Genomic DNA, 17171 nt, shown 5'->3' on the forward strand with positions numbered 1-17171 from the left:
AGGCTTGCCACTTTTAGACCTGGGACAAATTTCTCAATCCTTTCTGGAAAATGCAAAAGTAAGTCTTTATAAGATCACATGCACCTTTTAGCTCTAGATCCTGTGTCACAACAATTATATTAAGGACCTTAGATCATTCCACAAAGCATTTTGCCCTTGCCTAACTGAATCCTCTTTATGTTTAATTTTCTCCTGTGACTCGATATATCAAGGAAAATTCATCAGATTGCATATGTCTAAAGCCTTTCCACAACTGTTAATAGTGCAAAAGAGTGCAGACTACAAACAAAATTGTGAAGAAAGCAAACACGGATTTATTCCCTTTTTTCTTTCTCTTCCCTTAACACCACTTCTGTCTCCAGGGATCCTGGCACCTCTGGATTCTTCCTCTGCCTTCATAGAGACCTGCTGTCAGGAAGGAGCTCCGTCATTCTCCATCACATACTTGCTTCACCCAGTTGGGGAGGATTCAATATGGCTCCTCTAGATGTGCTCCAAGGTGCTTGAACCAGCTCTGTAATGGTACTAGAGATGCAGACATCTGTTCCCATGTCCCATTCCCTAACCAGACTCAAGCTCCTTCACAAAGAGAACCACATCTTCCTCTGAGCACAGGCTCAGTTTACAATTTTGAAGAAAGTCACTTCACGTTAAAGTGTCCATTGCTGGTAAAGCCTGCTTTGTTAGCTTACTGTGAAGTACATGTGATCCTTATCATTCACGGATTCTGTGTTTCCAAATTTTCCTACTCACTGAAATTTATTTGTAACCTCACCAGCACTTTTGCGTTCGTTCATTCACGGATATGTGCAGAGGCAACCTAAAGGTTGAGTCACTGAAACACATCTTCTCAGCTGGGGCCAAGCATGCCAATCGTGTCTATTTGTTTTCATTATGTTTCAGCTTATTTCAGTAGTGGAAACAAGTATCTATTTTGTGTGTGTGGTTCTTTTAGTGGCATTTTTTTTTTTTTTGCATTTTTGTGCCCTTTTTGGTGATTTTGCTGTTTAAAAGGATTCAAGTACAGCACAGAAGGGCTGTCTAGTGCTCATCAGCACAAGAAGGCTGTGATATGTGTGATGGAGAAAATATGTGTGTTAGATAAGCTTCATTCAGGCATGAGCTCAGGTGCTGTTGGTGGAGTTCACTGTTAACAAATCAACAACATATACTCAGTGAGGTGGCCTTAAACAGAACACATATAAAATAAAGTTACGTACTGATCAGTTGATAAAAATGTGACCAGAGGCTTGCAGGAACCTAACTGGACATTTCCCCTAGGAGTCAGGGTTCAGTATTTTCTAATTCAGTATTTGCTCTGATTTTATAGAACAAAATACTATCAATAAGGAAAATCAACTGCATGTGCATTTTTACAAGGAGAAAAGGACTGAATCTCTTATAGGAATCCGATGACCATCACAAAAAAGTGGGTTTATTTGGTGGACAAAGAAGGTAGAGAGAGTGGCCAGTCCCAGGGACCCTGAATTCATGTTCCTCCCCTGAGTGCACACAGTTTAAAACATTCTGCTCACTTGTCCCTGAAACCTTTTCCAGAAAAGTTAGAAGAGCAACCAGGTGTCTTACTACTTTCCAGGTTGTGATTTTATTGTGAAAAACCTAAACTTCATGTTAAAGTAAAAACCAATTGTTTTCAACACTTAACTCTATTAGACAGAACAGTAATAAGTAATTGGCTTTTTAAACAACTTATTATGAGGAAGACAAAGTAACTCTTACTTAACCCTCAGATGTGCAATACTCTAAATTCAGATTCTTTATTAAAGACCAAAATACCAATTAAGTATTAAAATATGAATTGTACTGAAGCACCAAAGAACTCATCAGATGATTAATATTGAGCAAAACAACTCTTTACTGTTCAATAAATTTAAAGAAAAAGGCATCAAAATTTGCTACTTGTAACTTGAATCCTAGGTTCATTAATTTCGCATGCTTTTTTTCTCAAAATGACATAAAAGATGAGGGCAGTAACCTTAAAAACAAACAGAAAAAATAAAAATTATAAACAGCTGTTGCAATAATTCAACCAAATAGTTAAGATAAGTGGCATATTAGTTTCCATGGCTACTATAACAAATTACCACAACTTGGTGACTTAAAACAATAGAAACAAATTCTCTCAAAGTTCTGGAGACCAGAAGTCCAAAATCAGGGGCGCCTGGGTGGCTCAGGAAATTAAAGCATCTGACTCTTGGTTTCAGCTCAGTTCGTGATTTCACAGTTCATGGGATTGAGATCTAAGTGGGGCTTTGCAGCTTCGTGCTAACAGCACGGAGTCTGCGTGGGATTCTCTCTCCCTCTCTCCCTGCCCCTCCCCTGCTGACACACACTCTCTCTCAAAATAAATAAATAAACTTCAAAAACAAAAACAAAATCAGTCTCACTTGGCTGAAAGCAAGGTGTCATCAGGGCCGTGCTCTCTCCAAAGGTTCCAAAAGAGAAACTATTCTGTATCTCTTCCAACGTCTGGTGGCTTATGGCAGTCCTTGGCTTGTCACCTCATCACTCTGGGGTCTCATTGGTTTCTCTTCCATGTGTGCCAAATCTCCTTCCTCCTTTTATCAGGATACAGGTGACTGCATTTATGGTCTCCGTGGATAATCCAGGATGATCTCCCTATCTCAACTTCCTTAACTGAATCACATCTTCAGAGTCCTTTTTTGCCATTTAAGGTGACCTTCACAAGTCCCAAAGATTAGGACATGGATATCTTTGGTGGGATGTATTAGTCAGCCTACCTAAACTTAATATTAACTGTGTCTATGCACGAGTGACCTAACATAATGAAAAACTTAAGGGAAGTGCCTCTAAGAACAGCTGCTTTTGACCTGAGCCCCTCATACTTCACGGTCAGTTATGATTCTTTTATAGGAATGATGACGATGAGAGGGGGAACATTACTAAGCATCTGTCATGTACCTGTTCCTGTTCTAAGTTCCCATACATTGCCTCACAGAATCCTCAAAACTACTGTAGGAGGTAGAGTCATCATATTTCCTTATTCTACAGATGCGGAAGTGGAGGGCACTAAATCCATATGAAGAGAGAGAGCCAGGATTCAGAACTAAGGGCGTCCATCCCCTGACCCTGCGTCTTTCACTGGGAGTATACCCTGGCTCCCTGGAAAAGAGTGTCTCACAGGCAGAAGCAAGTGCCATTGCTGCAGCCGTACAAAGAAGCCTCTCCTACAAACTGGTATGTGAAGTCCAGCTTCATGAGTTCCATATTACCATAAAATAAGATACTGCAGTAAGAAAATAAAAATCTCCTTTTAAGTTGCTCATGATGGGGGCGCCTGGGTGGCTCAGTTGGTTGAGCGTCCGACTTCGGCTCAGGTCATGATCTTGCGGTTTGTGGGTTCCAGCCCTGCGTCGGGCTCTGTGCTGACAGCTCAGAGCCTGGAGCCTGCTTTGGATTCTGTGTCTCCCTCTCTCTCTGCCCTTCCCCCGCTCGCATTCTGTCTCTCCCTCTCTCTGTCTGTCAATAATAAATAAATGTTAAAAAAAAATTTAAGTTGCTCATGATGGCATAGCTGTTCAGGAGATCATTTCAAGTTGACGTGAACATTCAGGCAAATCTCACCTTTCTGAAGGTGAATGAAGTCCATCTAACATACCAACTCCTTTCAATTTGGGATCCTAGGAATTTCTGTGAATAGCTATTGATGGCCATTGGCGCTGAGCCCGTGGGGATTACTGATGTTCACAGAATAGCGGGTTGCAGAAGCTGCAGATTCTTTTATATTTTGTTTTAACAGTGTAGGGGCAGGAGCGACTCAGTAAATGCCTGTAATCGAGATGCCCAGTGATATAAGCCAGACTTACTGCTCAAATGGAGTAAATAGCCTATAAAATGATTTTTCTTCTGAGCCAAAGGTTGCACTCACTATCCTGGGACACACTGCCTCCAAACCTGGGCTCACACTGCTCTTCTCATCTCGATTCCTACCTCCCTCTAGCCCTCCACCATCACATATTGAGTACCTAAGGTATGCAGTACATTGGGCTTGGTGCTGCCCATACCAAGGCAATAGGGTAGGATTTCTCCCAATGGTGGACCCTGGAGTTAAGTAACAGAAAAAGAACAGTAGCCAGTTTATCCCAACCCTCTTACATTGGTGAGAGTTAGTCATTCATTTATTCATTCATTCAACAAATATATATTGGGCATCTCTGCATTCCATGCCCTTAAGGAAGTAAAAAATAAAAAATAAAAAATAAAATAAAAAGATAAAAAAGGCATCTAACCCAGACTGAGAGAGAGGGTAGTGAATGCTTCGAGGAGGAATTATAGACTTTGCGTCATCTGAAAGGTGAGGAGGAATTATCTAGACCCAGTTAGAGGAGGGTTTCCAGGCAGTAGAGTAGCTGGGTAAGGCTGGGTCTGGGGGAGCCAGGGAAGGAGTGGTGAAAGATAAGGGTGGGGAGTTAGGGGCAGAACTGGGAGGGGCTCGAAGGCCGTGTAGAGAATTCCAGACTTTATCCCAAGGAGGAATGTCTTACGAATTGAATATTATGATCTGCGTATGCCCCATTCTTCCAGCTACCTCGTGGTCCAAGATTGCTGCCAGAACTCATCTATCATGCCCACATTACAGGTAGCAAAACCGCAGAATGGAGAAAAGAAGGGTGAAGGCTGAGTCAGCAACTGTACAAAATCCTTACATCTTCCATACAACATTGTTGTTTATATCTCATTGGCCAAAGCACATGGCTACACTTATTGACAAGGAAGAGAGGGAAATATATATTCTAGCTGAGTACCTTGCTACCCTTATCCAAATATCTGGAATGGATATTTGGCAAATGATCAGATGTCTCTGTCACAGCCATCAATCAAATGAGACAAGGTCAGGATATCCTAATCCTCCAGGATGGGTGTCAAGGAACACCGTGGACGTTGATGTGCCACCCAGGTCCCCCTTGATGAAGGACTTGCTTCAGCTGTATGGAGTGTTATCAGCAGAGAGCCTTCATCTGTCAGCACCTCCAGAAGAGCCTCTTCACCCAAGGAACCCAGACAGCCTATACTCAGTGACTGTTGATGCAGGACTATAAAGGCATGCCCATATTAATCCAGCTGATGACAACCAACTTGGGAGTTTGGCAACTCAGGACTAGCTTCAGTTTTTCCCATGGAGTTGGCCAAGGCTCTTGTTAGACCACATTGTAGCCCGAACTTTCCCTCTGCCCACTCCGGCTTTCTTCCCTTCCCTTCCACAATTGGATGTCATGGCCACTCTGTAATAAACATCCTGTATGCCAAACTCTATCTCAGAGTCTGCTTTGCAGACAACCCAGCCGGTGGCAAGGAGGGAAGATATATCTACCTGGAGCCAGGTGTCGGAAACTGTATCTACTGAGAATAGAATGGGCTGAAAAGATGGAGAAATGCCCCTGTATGCACCTTTCCTTTATTGCATCTTCTGCCTGCTTCTCATGGCTGCCAGTATGCACATTATATAGCATCCTCTATATCCCTTCCACCGTGTAATTATCCATTTAGGTTTGGATAACTAGATTCTCAAAGTTGCTCAAGTTTGAAGTGTTTGAATAAGAGCAAATATTGGACGAAAGCTGGGTCTTCCCAGACCCAAAGTGCTGGAGTGTCCTCATGGCAGAACTTCTGCCATGGCCAGCTATGGTTAGAGCCCTTTTTTGTTTCTTTCTTGGTTCTTGGGTAGGCCCCAGATAGGTGAGATGTGACTTCAAATGCAGTAAGTTCAGGGAAGGAAAAACAAAACAACAACTATGCGGTGGCATTTCTTATGCTAACTCTAGCCAATTTTCCTTGCCCTTTTTGGTACTTGTGGAGTTTAGTTTAAAAGCAGCCTCTCTTCACAGACAGCCCTTCCTCTGGCATTCTGTCCGCATGTTTCTGAGAGCTTGTCCACATAAAGGTTCACTCAGGATGGACAGAGATCACCTGGGCTCCTTGCTGTGTGTGAGAGGTGCTCATGACATAGGGAAGGAAATGGCCAAGAGATGCCAGAACTTCACCAGCCAGTTCTCGGGCTTTACCCCACCATGGTAATGCTTCCTAGCCAGTGTGCACGAGCGATCTGCCAACATTAGACTGCACCAAAAACTTAGTAGTTAGAAATGTTTTTGCTTTCATTTCCATGACTCGGAGTAACCATTATTCATATAGTACCTATGAATGTACCCAGTTCTGAGAAAAAAAGAGAGAGAGAAATTTATGGCAAGAAAAGGGAACTTTGCCATCCATTTTTAGGGGAGTTTAACTTCTAGGTTAGTAAGCTGCAGATGTTAGCGACACGAGTCTGCATGCTGTGTGATTTTTGAAGCTTCCCTATTCACAGATCTTTCTGGCTTTTCCCGTTTGTCTCTGTCAACAATTGACACTGCAGTCTTTTTTCATCTGGGGCTTAAAAAATTGAATTTGTGATAGCACCTTCAGTCACAAAAGCACTTTTCAGGGCCGGGGGGTTGAGCAGTCCATACCAATTTTTTCTCAGTTTACGTTTGTGAAAAGTGCAAGGAAAAGATCATTTCCATTTGAAAAACATTAACTGAACTCACAGAAATGTGTAAATACATTTATATAAAGACTTTTACCCGGGGCTCCTGGGTGGCTCAGTCGGTTAAGCGTCCGACTTCAGCTCAGGTCATGATGTCATGGTTCATGGGTTCGAGCCCGCATTGGGCTCTATGCTAACAGCTGCTTCGGATTCTGTATCTCCCTGTCTCTCTGCCCCTCCCCCACTTGCGCTCTGTCTCTGTCTCTCTCAAAAATAAACATTAAAAAAAAAAGACTTTTATTCATCTTTGAATCTTCCAGGGCCTGCCACCTGGAGTATGGTAGACACTAAATGTTTGTTGAATGAATACATGAATGAGCGAAGTGAGGAAGTGAATGGTTGTTGAGCAAATAAGTGAACATGAGCTCAAGAAGCTTACTTGGGGAAGGATGCAAGAAGTACACAAAAGGAATAATACAGAAAAGATCGAGTGCTTTCGTGAGAAGGAACAATCACATCACGTGAAGTCAGTGATGCCCAGTCCTGGCTGCCATGGTACAGATCCCACAAGGGCTTGAAAGATCTCAGAGCCCAACCTGTTAAATCAGTCTTGGAGCCCCAAGCGTTGGTAATTATTAAAGTTCTTCAGGAGATTCCAATTTCAGCCCTTCGAGACCCACTGGGACAGAAAGGTCAGGAAGGAATTCATAGAGGAAGTGGTTTTTGTGAATACCCTTTTAAGGATGGATTGGGTTTTGACTTGTAAAAATGAGCAGGAATTGGGGAAGATGTCCTGACTTCTCGCCCTCCCAGCCACAATTCCAGCTGGTCTATTTTACCTAACCCAGACAGATGTTAGCAACTGGTAAGGGGGCCCCTGGCAGCTAAGTGGCTTTCTCCCCTCTGGGCCATATGAGATCGTGGCCACCGGTGTCTCAGGGGCTCAGGTAAGAATGTGAACACTGAGTATCCTGAGGGAGCTAGCCCTGAGGGACTGTCCACCCTAGGAGAATGTCTGTATCTACTCGTATAGCCCAACTCGAGCACTGCAATGGGAGGTTGATGCCACTCTATCCCTGAGGTTGGGAACTCACGAAAGATGGGAAACATAAAAAGCCTCCTTCCTGTGGTGCCTTCACAGGGATCTAACAAACTACTCTTGGCTCCACTGCCAGCCCTCGGGACAGAGACCATGGGGCTTTCTAGTGCTCTTGGAAATAATACTACAGAGGGTTTCTTAGCAGCTATACCTGAGCCCCAAGGAACGAAGGAAAATAATACGTCAGAGAAGAACAACAGCTAGAGAGAGAGAGAGAGAGAGAGAGAGAGAGAGAGAGATGATAAAGCAATTAGAACACAAAACATAAAGGCTCAAAAAAATTACCACCACTGGAGGAGACAGTCTATAAATAAATAAGAGAAGCTGATGAGATTTAAGAAAAGTTTCGGAGTGCCTGGGTAGCTCAGTCAGTTAAGTGTCCGACTCCTGATTTCAGCTCAGGTCATGTTCTCCTGGTGTGTGGGACCGACCCCTGAGTCTGGCTGACAGTGTGGAGCTTGTTTGGGATCCTCTCTCTCCCTCTCTCTCTGCCCCTCCCCTGTTCTCAGATGCTCTCTTTCTCTCTCAAAATAAATAAACTTAAAAAAAAAAAGTCTTCAAAAGACAGCCTGGAATTTATTTTTTAAGTTTTTTTTTTTTTTTTTTTTTTTTTTTGTTTATTTAGTTTTGAGACAGAGAGAGACAGAGCATGAATGGGGGAGGGTCAGAGAGAGAGGGAGACACAGAATCTGAAATAGGCTCCAGGCTCTGAGCTGTCAGCACAGAGCCGGACGCGGGTCTCAAACTCACGGGCCGAGAGATCATCACCTGAACCTAAGTCGGCTGCTTAACCGACTGAGCCACCCAGACGCCCCTGAGACAGCCTGGAATTTAAACAATATGATTTCCAAATTACAGCAATTGAATTAGGTAATATGAGTAGGATAGTCAGTGGTGAGACTCCAGTCAGGGCCTGGAGGATCAAGCAGAAGAAACAAAAACCACAGAGCTGACACAAAGAGATGGCCACCCTAAGGGAAAACAGCAATTCCAGAAGGAGAAGGAAAAACAGCTGCAAAACAGGCCAGAATTCAACAGTGAAACAAGATTTCCTGCCGATGAGGAAAGAGCAGGAACTGTCTTGGGAGTTTTAACAAATTCTATCGGGTTCACACGTAAAAAGAACAAGGAAGGAGAATCAGGTTGGCACTTCACTCAGCTGAATGGGAAGCTAGGTGCATAACATTTATGGACCTTTGAGAGCAAAGGACTGCAACCTAAAATTCTTATTTAAAGAATTGAAAAATTCAACAAAATTGATAACCCCCTCTCAAGTCTGATTAAAGAGAGAACAAAAAAGAAACAACAGAGGGAATGAAAAAGAGCCATCATCACAGATACAGAAGAGATTAAAATAATTATAATAGTTGATCATATGCTAATTCTGTGACAATAAATTTGAAGATCTAGAGGAAATTACCAAAATCAATCCAAGAAGTGAAAACCTGAATGACTAATTATAGTGAGAGAGAGGAGAAAGATATTAAAGTTTTCTACCATTAAAAAGAGTATCAGGACAGATGGTTCCACAGCTCAGTTTTCTAATCTTCAAAGAACAGATAATTTTGATGTTAATTAACTTACTATAAACCATGGGGGAAAAAAATGAAAGCTTCTCAATTTATTTTATGAAGCAGGCATAATTTTAATACTGAAATCTGATTAGGATAATACATAAAAGGAAACTGTAGGCCAATCTTACTTACAGCTATAGATGCCCAAATTCTAAATAAAATATTAACAAATAAAATCTAGTGACGTGGCCAAAGAATAATACACTGTAACTAAGTAGAATTTAGTCTAGAATTACAAAGCACAACATCAAGAAATCTATCAACATAAATACCTCCATCAATAAATTAAAGGTGAAAAAGCTTATCATGCTATCAATAGTTCCTGAAAAGGCATTTGATAAAATTCAGCTGCCTTGCCTATTTAAGCTTTATGGAAAATAAGAATAAAATGACAGTTGTTAGATATAATAAAGTTTCTATCAAAAACCAATAGCTAATATCATTCTAATTGGAAAAATACCAAAAGCATTTCAATTAAAATCAAGAACCAGACAAGAATGCTCACTATTGCCATTTTAATTAAATATTTTCCTAGAGATTTAGAGAGTCAGACAAATATAATAAGGTAAGAAAATGAAGTGATTCATATAAATTTTGAAAAAAGAAAGTATTGGAATATTTCTTTTTGCTCATGCTTCTCTCTTTTTTTCCAGATTTACACCTGCTATTACTATTTAACTTTGCCTTGGATATGTTTAGGAAATACAGGAAGAACATAAAGTTAAGTAATTGATATGAATATTTGACAATATTTTCTTCCAACCAATGACATGATTGCATTATTAGAAAGCCTAGGACACTGTAGTTTAAAAAACGAAAAACAAAAAACAAAACAACAACAACAAAAAATCCTCAAATTAACGAGGAATTTGGTAAGATAGCAAGACCTACAAAAATGCACACAAAAATTAGTCACTTCTCCATACTATAGTATGTTCATCAAAAACTAGAAATGAAAAAAAACTCAATTAATTTTAGTGGCAAAATCTTTAAAATATTGAAGGAAGAACATAAAAGAAAGGTAGAGAGATATGTGAAAAAAAAAGAAATAAAATCTGAATAAATGTTAACACCATTTGTTCAGGAGAGTTAATATCACAAAAAATTTATTCTCCCCCAAAATATAAACATAATGCAATCTCAGTCATAATCCCAGAAGGTTTTTGGACTATAAATAGATTTTATTTTGAAGTATAGTATACATACAGAAAAGCGCTCAAATCATAAATGTGCCCTTGTAACTAACATCTCCATAAAGAAATACAGTATAACCAGTACCCCAGAACTCCATCATCATGCCTCCTCCTGGTCCATACCTCCCACCCAGGGGATCTACTGTCTTGACTCTTAATACCATTGACTTATTTTGCTTTCAGCAGTTTTGTTTCTTAATTGGATAAATGCACTTAAAATTTACATGGAGGCACAAATGTCCAGAAAAGAAGAAAAATAGGAAAAAGTGTAATGCTTTGGGAGGATTAACATTTTCAGATATCAGAACACTCCAAAAAACCATTGTCATCAAATCAAATCATTGTGTATTAGTACAGGAAGAGAAGGAGAGGAACAGGATAGGGGATTGAAAAAAATCAATCCCAGGACAGGAGAGCATTTACATGACAAAGCTGATCATTTAGGTCATCAGGGAAAATGATACTAGTTCAACTTAGGATTCTCCAAAAGAACAAACTGAATCCCATCTTATGCCATAGATAAAAACATTTTTAAGATACATTAAGGACTTGTTACATTTATATAAAATAAGATAGTAAATAGCTTAGAAGAAAAATCTAGGTTAATACATGGATCCGAGAGGGGATGGGAAACTCAGAACCTCTGAAAGAAAAGACACATTTGACTGATTTAAATTGGAAATGCTTGGCAAAATATGATAGCCAAGTGATGATAGGTTGGGGGGGGAGTTATACAGATGACAGAGAAATGATAAGTAACAATAAGATAAGAAGAGCTTACTTTGCTTACGTTTCTTGAAAAACTAACGGATCCAATTCACAATCCATGTCAACACATCTTAAACTACCCTTGTTCACTGTTTAACTTTGGAGAAATGAGAATGTTTAGAAAGAGATAGAAATGGTGGTTGCATAAGGCAGTGAATGTAACTAAATGCCACTGAATTGTTGCCTTTAAGTTGTCAATTTTAGCTTATGTGAATTTCACCTCAGCAAATTATTTAGAAAAAAATACCCTCTGTCTCCCAGCCTGAAACTTTTGTATCTATCTCACTCTCAACTCTACCAAAAATGTTCCTCCTGGTGCAGGCCCTTCTGAGGTTCCCTCTCTCTTCCTTCCCATGTTTCTGGTCCTGTGTCTCTGTACCCCCTCTCCCTAATCCAGATCTCAGAATCCTGGGTCACAGACTGGCAAACACAGAATTCTCTTAGGGAAGCTCGGGGTGAGGGGAGGGACACATTTTCCCTTAACAGGTGGTTGGGAATGGGTGAGGGAAGGCTGGGATTACTCATGAGTAAATTCTGTCCCCTTCACATATGTGAGTCTAAGGTAATCTGGGGACAGGCCGCCTTCAGCAGTCTGCCTTCCCCCCACACCCTGAGCCCCTGCCCCCTTCTGTCACCACAGTTGTTCTCAGCGCTGGAAAGTCAATGCCTTGTGGCTGGGAGCTCCAGTCTAGGTTACTTTGGATGGGGACAGTGTACCTCCAGCCCCGTCTGCCTTTGGCAGCCTCAGTCTTACAGAACAGGTGGTTTTGTTTATTTTTTTTGCCAATTGATACACAAAATTGTACCCTTTACTGAAACAGCCCCAGAGCTCAAGCACAACAAAGTACAGGCACAGTGAGATGGCATTTAATTAAGATACAGAAAATATAAGCAGTAGACATCGTGAAGGAGCAGCAAATTGCCGCAAAATAAACCTTCCAGCAGCCGCTGCCATTTGGCTGCTCAGTGACAGAGAGGACAAGGAGACAGAAGTGTCCCTGGCTGATCTGCTCATCCTGCTCACCTACAGCAGGGCAGGAAGGCAGGAACCGGACCTGTCTGCAGGGTCTGGGGCCCCAAGGCTCCAAAATGGATAACTCCACAGCTGCCTCTCCTCCTCTACCCTTAATGCGGGTGCATTTCCCTGGGCTCTTCACATAGGTCAGCTGTGTTTTAGGGAATCACTCTACTTACAGTATTACCAGAATCATAGAAAAATTTGGAAAGCCATTATGGCACAGTAAAAAGAACTTTCCACTACCTGTCCCCACCCCCACCCCCCCCCCCCCCCATTTTTAAAAGTCAAATTAACTTGGCTTCAAAGCCTGGCTCTGTCATCAACTGTGTTGAATGTGCACAAATCACATGAATTTTCTAGATTTCGTTTGCTCGTCTGTGGGGCCAGGTAATTGGTTAGAATAATGTAAAAGGTTTATTGGGAGTCTTAATTCACTGGGGACATAAATATGAAATGGTTGTACTTTTCCTAAAATTTCTCCCAAACTGTACTTAGGTCAAACCCTCCATTTCTGGCTGAGGAGAAGCAACTTTTACAGATCAGCTCCATTCCCTAGTGTTTCAGTCACCTTTTTAATATTAAAGTTACTTTTAGTCATTAAGATTTTGCCTTGTTCCTTTTAAAATTTCAGTCTTCTATCCATTTCAGATAGTTTTCCTTCCCTTTTAGGATTGTCAGATAAACTATAGAATGCCCAGTAAATTACAATTTTAGACAAATAATTTTTTTGTATAAGGATATCTCATATAATTTCTTTCTTAAATCGGACAGTCCTACACTTTCTCCTAAGCACAGGATATACTTTGGCTTTAGAAAAGTGGCTCCCAATTCAGGGAACCACTACTCATTCACAATTTCAATGCCTATAGGGTATATTGTCAGTGATACGGTAATAGCATTGTATGGTGTCAGATGGTAGCTAGACTTTTGGACAACATAGCATAACGTAGAGGAAGTTGAATGGCCACGTTGTACACCTGAAACTAATATGACATTGTGTGTCAACTATACTCAAAATAATCTTTTTGTTTTTGTTTTTAATTATTTTAGAGAGAGAGAGACTGAGAGAGAGTGCAATGGAGGGGCAGAGAGAAGGAGAGAGAGAATCTTGAGCAGGCTTCATGCTTAGCGTGGAGCCCTACAAGGGGTTTGATCCCACAACCCTGAGATCATGACTTGAGCCAAAATCAAGAGTCGGATGCTTAACTGACTGAGCCATTCAGGTGCCCCGAAAATATTTTTTTTTTTTAAGAAGGAAAATGAATGAACTTCTTTAGACATAAGACAAGTATAGGATAGTTGTTGCTATTCCCAAAGGGAGAAATTAGAAGAAATAATGTACCAGTCCCAAGCAAGTTTTACATTGAGCAGGGCATAGGGGTGCCTGAGTGGCTCAGTCGGTTAAGCATACGACTTCAGCTCAGGTCATGATCTCATGGCTGGTGAGTTTGAGCCCCGCGTCAGGCTCTGTAGTGACAGCTCAGAGCCTGGAGCCTGCTTCGGATTCTGTGTCTCCTTCTCTCTCTGCCCCTCCCTCACTCGCGCTCTGTCTCTTAAAAATAAATAAATATTTTTTAAAAATTTTAAATTGAGTAGGGCACATTTCATCAAAAGTCAAAGCTTAAAAAAATAAATAAATAAAACTTCAATACCTGGGTTCCACTACAGACCAGATCAGTTACATCAGAATATCTTGGCTTATCAAGAATTTTATTTTAAATTCCCCAAGGGATTCTATTGTGCAACCAGGGTTGAAACTATTGCTAGGGTAAGGGTAGTCTGGCTTCGTCTTGTCCTGCCAACATCTTCTCCTTCCCAGCATGCATTGCTTTGGTGTTGCAGGGAGGAGAAAGGGGAGTCAGGCCTCATCTTACCAGACTGCCTGCTGTCAGCTGGTAACTTTTTCTGTTGGTCACCCCAGCTCCTCCATTTGACACCGACAGTCCATTAGTTCCCTGTGTAGGGCAGGTGTCCAATATGGATTCCCCCGTGAGGTACATTTGTTGGTTCTTTGGTGGGCCCTGTGAGGGTCTTTCTTCTGCCTGGTCCCTGGTGTGGGGATGAGATATTAGTTTGCCTTCTCCAAACCAGTCTCTTGCTGTTGAGTCTCCACCCCTGACTAGACAGCCTTCCAAGGGGGAGGATACTGGCAAGATCACATAAACCACACCACCTTGTGCAGGGACCAGTTGACCAGCAGGGCTTGTCTCAGTAAGCCTGTGGGGTCTCAGCTGGACTCCAATGCCAGAGTTCTCTGAACTTTTAGAAGTGGGATACTTAGGGGCACCTGGGTGGCTCAGTCGTTTAAGCATCTGACTCTGGATCTCCACTCAGGTCATGAGATTAAGCCCTGCATTGAGCTCTGCACGGACAGCATGGAGCCTGATTGGGATTCTCTCTCTCCCTCTCTCAAAATAAATAAAGAAACCTAAAAAAAAAAGAAAGTGGGATGCTTAGCACTTGATCTCAGGTGAGGGCCCTGGTTCCCAATCCCAGGATTCCCTCTGCACCCACCGCCATGTTACGGGCATCATAGCTAATGTTTGTTGAGATTTTCCATGTGCCAGGTGCTGTGCTCAGCTGTTTCAATCACGACCTCTTTTAATCCTCACAACGGGGCAGGGAGTTAGGAATCATTTCCTCACTTTCAGATAGGTAAATTTTGGCTAAGAGAGTTTAAGTAATTTGCTGAAGGTCATCCAGCTAATAAGAATCAGAGCTCAAACTTGACTCCAAAGACCTTGCTTTTGCCACCGTAATTTATAATACTTACTCCCACCATGATATAATTTATGTGTGAAACTTCTCTGTGTGTCTAGTACACAGCAGGCACTCAGCAGATATTAGTTCTCTTCCTAGCTAACCCTCAAACTGTCACCAAGCACACTTTTATAATGTTCCGTCCCTGTTACTGAGAAACAATTTAAAGCTTTTTTCATCACCCCCATGTATTAATCTGTTAATTAATTCACTCATTTAAAACATATCATATGTGCCAGGATCTATGCTTCTACTTAGAAGATAAAAATAATTTAGCATTAGTTTTTTGTGGCTGCCACAACAAATCAGCACAAAGTCGGTCTCTATTTTTTTTAAGTTTTTATTTAGATTCCAGTTAGTTAACGTACAGTGTTATATTAGTTTCAGGTGTAGAATTTAGTGATTCAGCCCTTCCATACAACATCTGGTACTCATCACAAGCACACTTCTTAATCCCCATCATCTATTTAACCCACCCCCCTTCCCACCTCCGCCCTGGTAACCATCAGTTTGTTCTCTATAGTTGAGTCTGTTTCTTGGTTGGCCTCTCTCTTTTTTCTTTTCCTTTTGCTCATTTGTTTTGTTTCTCAAGTTCCACATATAAGGGAGATCATATGGTATTTGTCTTTCTCTGACTGACTTACCTATCTTGGTATTGTGTTCCCTAGCTCCATCCGTGTTGTTGTAAATGGCAAGATTTCATTCTTTTTTTATAGCTGAATAATATTCCATTGTATAAATATATTACTTCTTCTTTATCTATTCATCAGTCAAACTCGGTCACTTTAAACAACAAAGATTTATTCTCTCACAGTTCTGGAGGCTGGAAGTCTGAAAACAAGATGTCGGGAGTGCTGCACACCTTCTAAAGATTCTGAGGGAATATCTTTCTTTGACTCTTCACCCCATCAGTGTGAGTAATGGGGACTTTCTGAAGGATTTGAAACCAGGAAGAGTGACATGATGAGATGTTAGAAATACCACTCTGGAGTGAGGTCGGGGAGACAGGGAAGTTAGCAGGTAGCCTGGAACTTCTAAGATTTCATAGACTACTACTGCTATTATGGCTAGTAATTTAATGATAGCAATAGCATTATTTAAATTTGTTACCTTTACGGGGCGCCTGGGTGGCGCAGTCGGTTAAGCGTCTGACTTCAGCCAGGTCACGATCTTGCCGTCCGTGAGTTTGAGCCCTGCATCAAGCTCTGGGCTGATGGCTCAGAGCCTGCAGCCTGTTTCCGATTCTGTGTCTCCCTCTCTCTCTGCCCCTCCCCCGTTCATGCTCTGTCTCTCTCTGTCCCAAAAATAAATAAAAAAACATTGAAAAAAAATTAAAAAAAAAATTTTGTTACCTTTATTATTTTTGCCAAATAAGGATTAAAGGGAAAACAAGATTATTTAAGATTTTATTTATTTTTGTTTTGTTTTGTTTTGTTGTAAGATTTTGTTTTTAATGAAACACATTTTCATACCAAAAAAGTATGAAGGACAATCTCAGATTAGAGGTAAGTTCTTTGTTTGTTTATTTGTTTGTTTATAGTTTTTTTTATTATGGTAAAATATACATGACATAAAATTTACAATTTAACCACTTTATGTGTACAGTTTTGTGGTATTAAGTACACACACACATTGTATGACATTCACCACCATCCTTCTCCAGAACTTTTTCATCTTCCCCAGCTGAAACTCTGACCCTTTTAAAGGCTGACTCTCCCATCCCCCATTCCTCCAATTCCTGGGGGCCATCATTCCATTTTGTCTCTGTGAGTTGGACTATTCCACGTACCTAATACAGATGGAATCGTACGATATCTGTCCCTTTCTGACTGGCATATTTCACTTAGCATAATGTTTTCAAGGTTCATCCATGTTGTAACGTCTGAATTTCCTTTTTTAAGGCTGAATAATATTCCATCATATGTACATATTCCATGTTTTGTTTAGCATTCATCTGTAGATGGACAGTGAGTTTGTTTCCACCTTTTGGCTATTGGGAATAATGCTGTTATGAACATGGATGTACAAATATCTATTTGAGTCCCTGCTTTCAGTTCTTTTGGGCATCTGCTCAGCTGTAGACTCCTGGATCCTATGGGAATTCTATGTTTAATTTTCTGAAGAGCCCTCACACGTTTTCCACAGTGGCTGCACTATTTTACGTTCTTTCCAGCAATGCACAAGGCTTCTAATTTTGTCACCAATTTCCATATCCAATTTCCATATCCTCACCAGCACTTATTATTTTTTATAT

General features: G+C 41.0%; 1 long non-coding RNA gene across 2 annotated transcripts in view; it reads left to right on the forward strand.

Annotated features, from left to right (window-relative positions):
* The window catches only part of LOC123383215, an 80567-nt gene that overhangs the window by 46879 nt on the left and 16517 nt on the right, over window positions 1–17171 (forward strand). For both annotated transcript variants that reach the window (XR_006592723.1, XR_006592722.1), the window contains exons 2-3: window positions 3034–3219; window positions 15732–15830. This is a non-coding gene — a long non-coding RNA (uncharacterized LOC123383215). The remainder of the gene's footprint in view (window positions 1–3033; window positions 3220–15731; window positions 15831–17171) is intronic.

The sequence above is a fragment of the Felis catus genome, chromosome F2 (genome assembly GCF_018350175.1).
Source record: "Felis catus isolate Fca126 chromosome F2, F.catus_Fca126_mat1.0, whole genome shotgun sequence".
NCBI lineage: Eukaryota > Metazoa > Chordata > Mammalia > Carnivora > Felidae > Felis > Felis catus.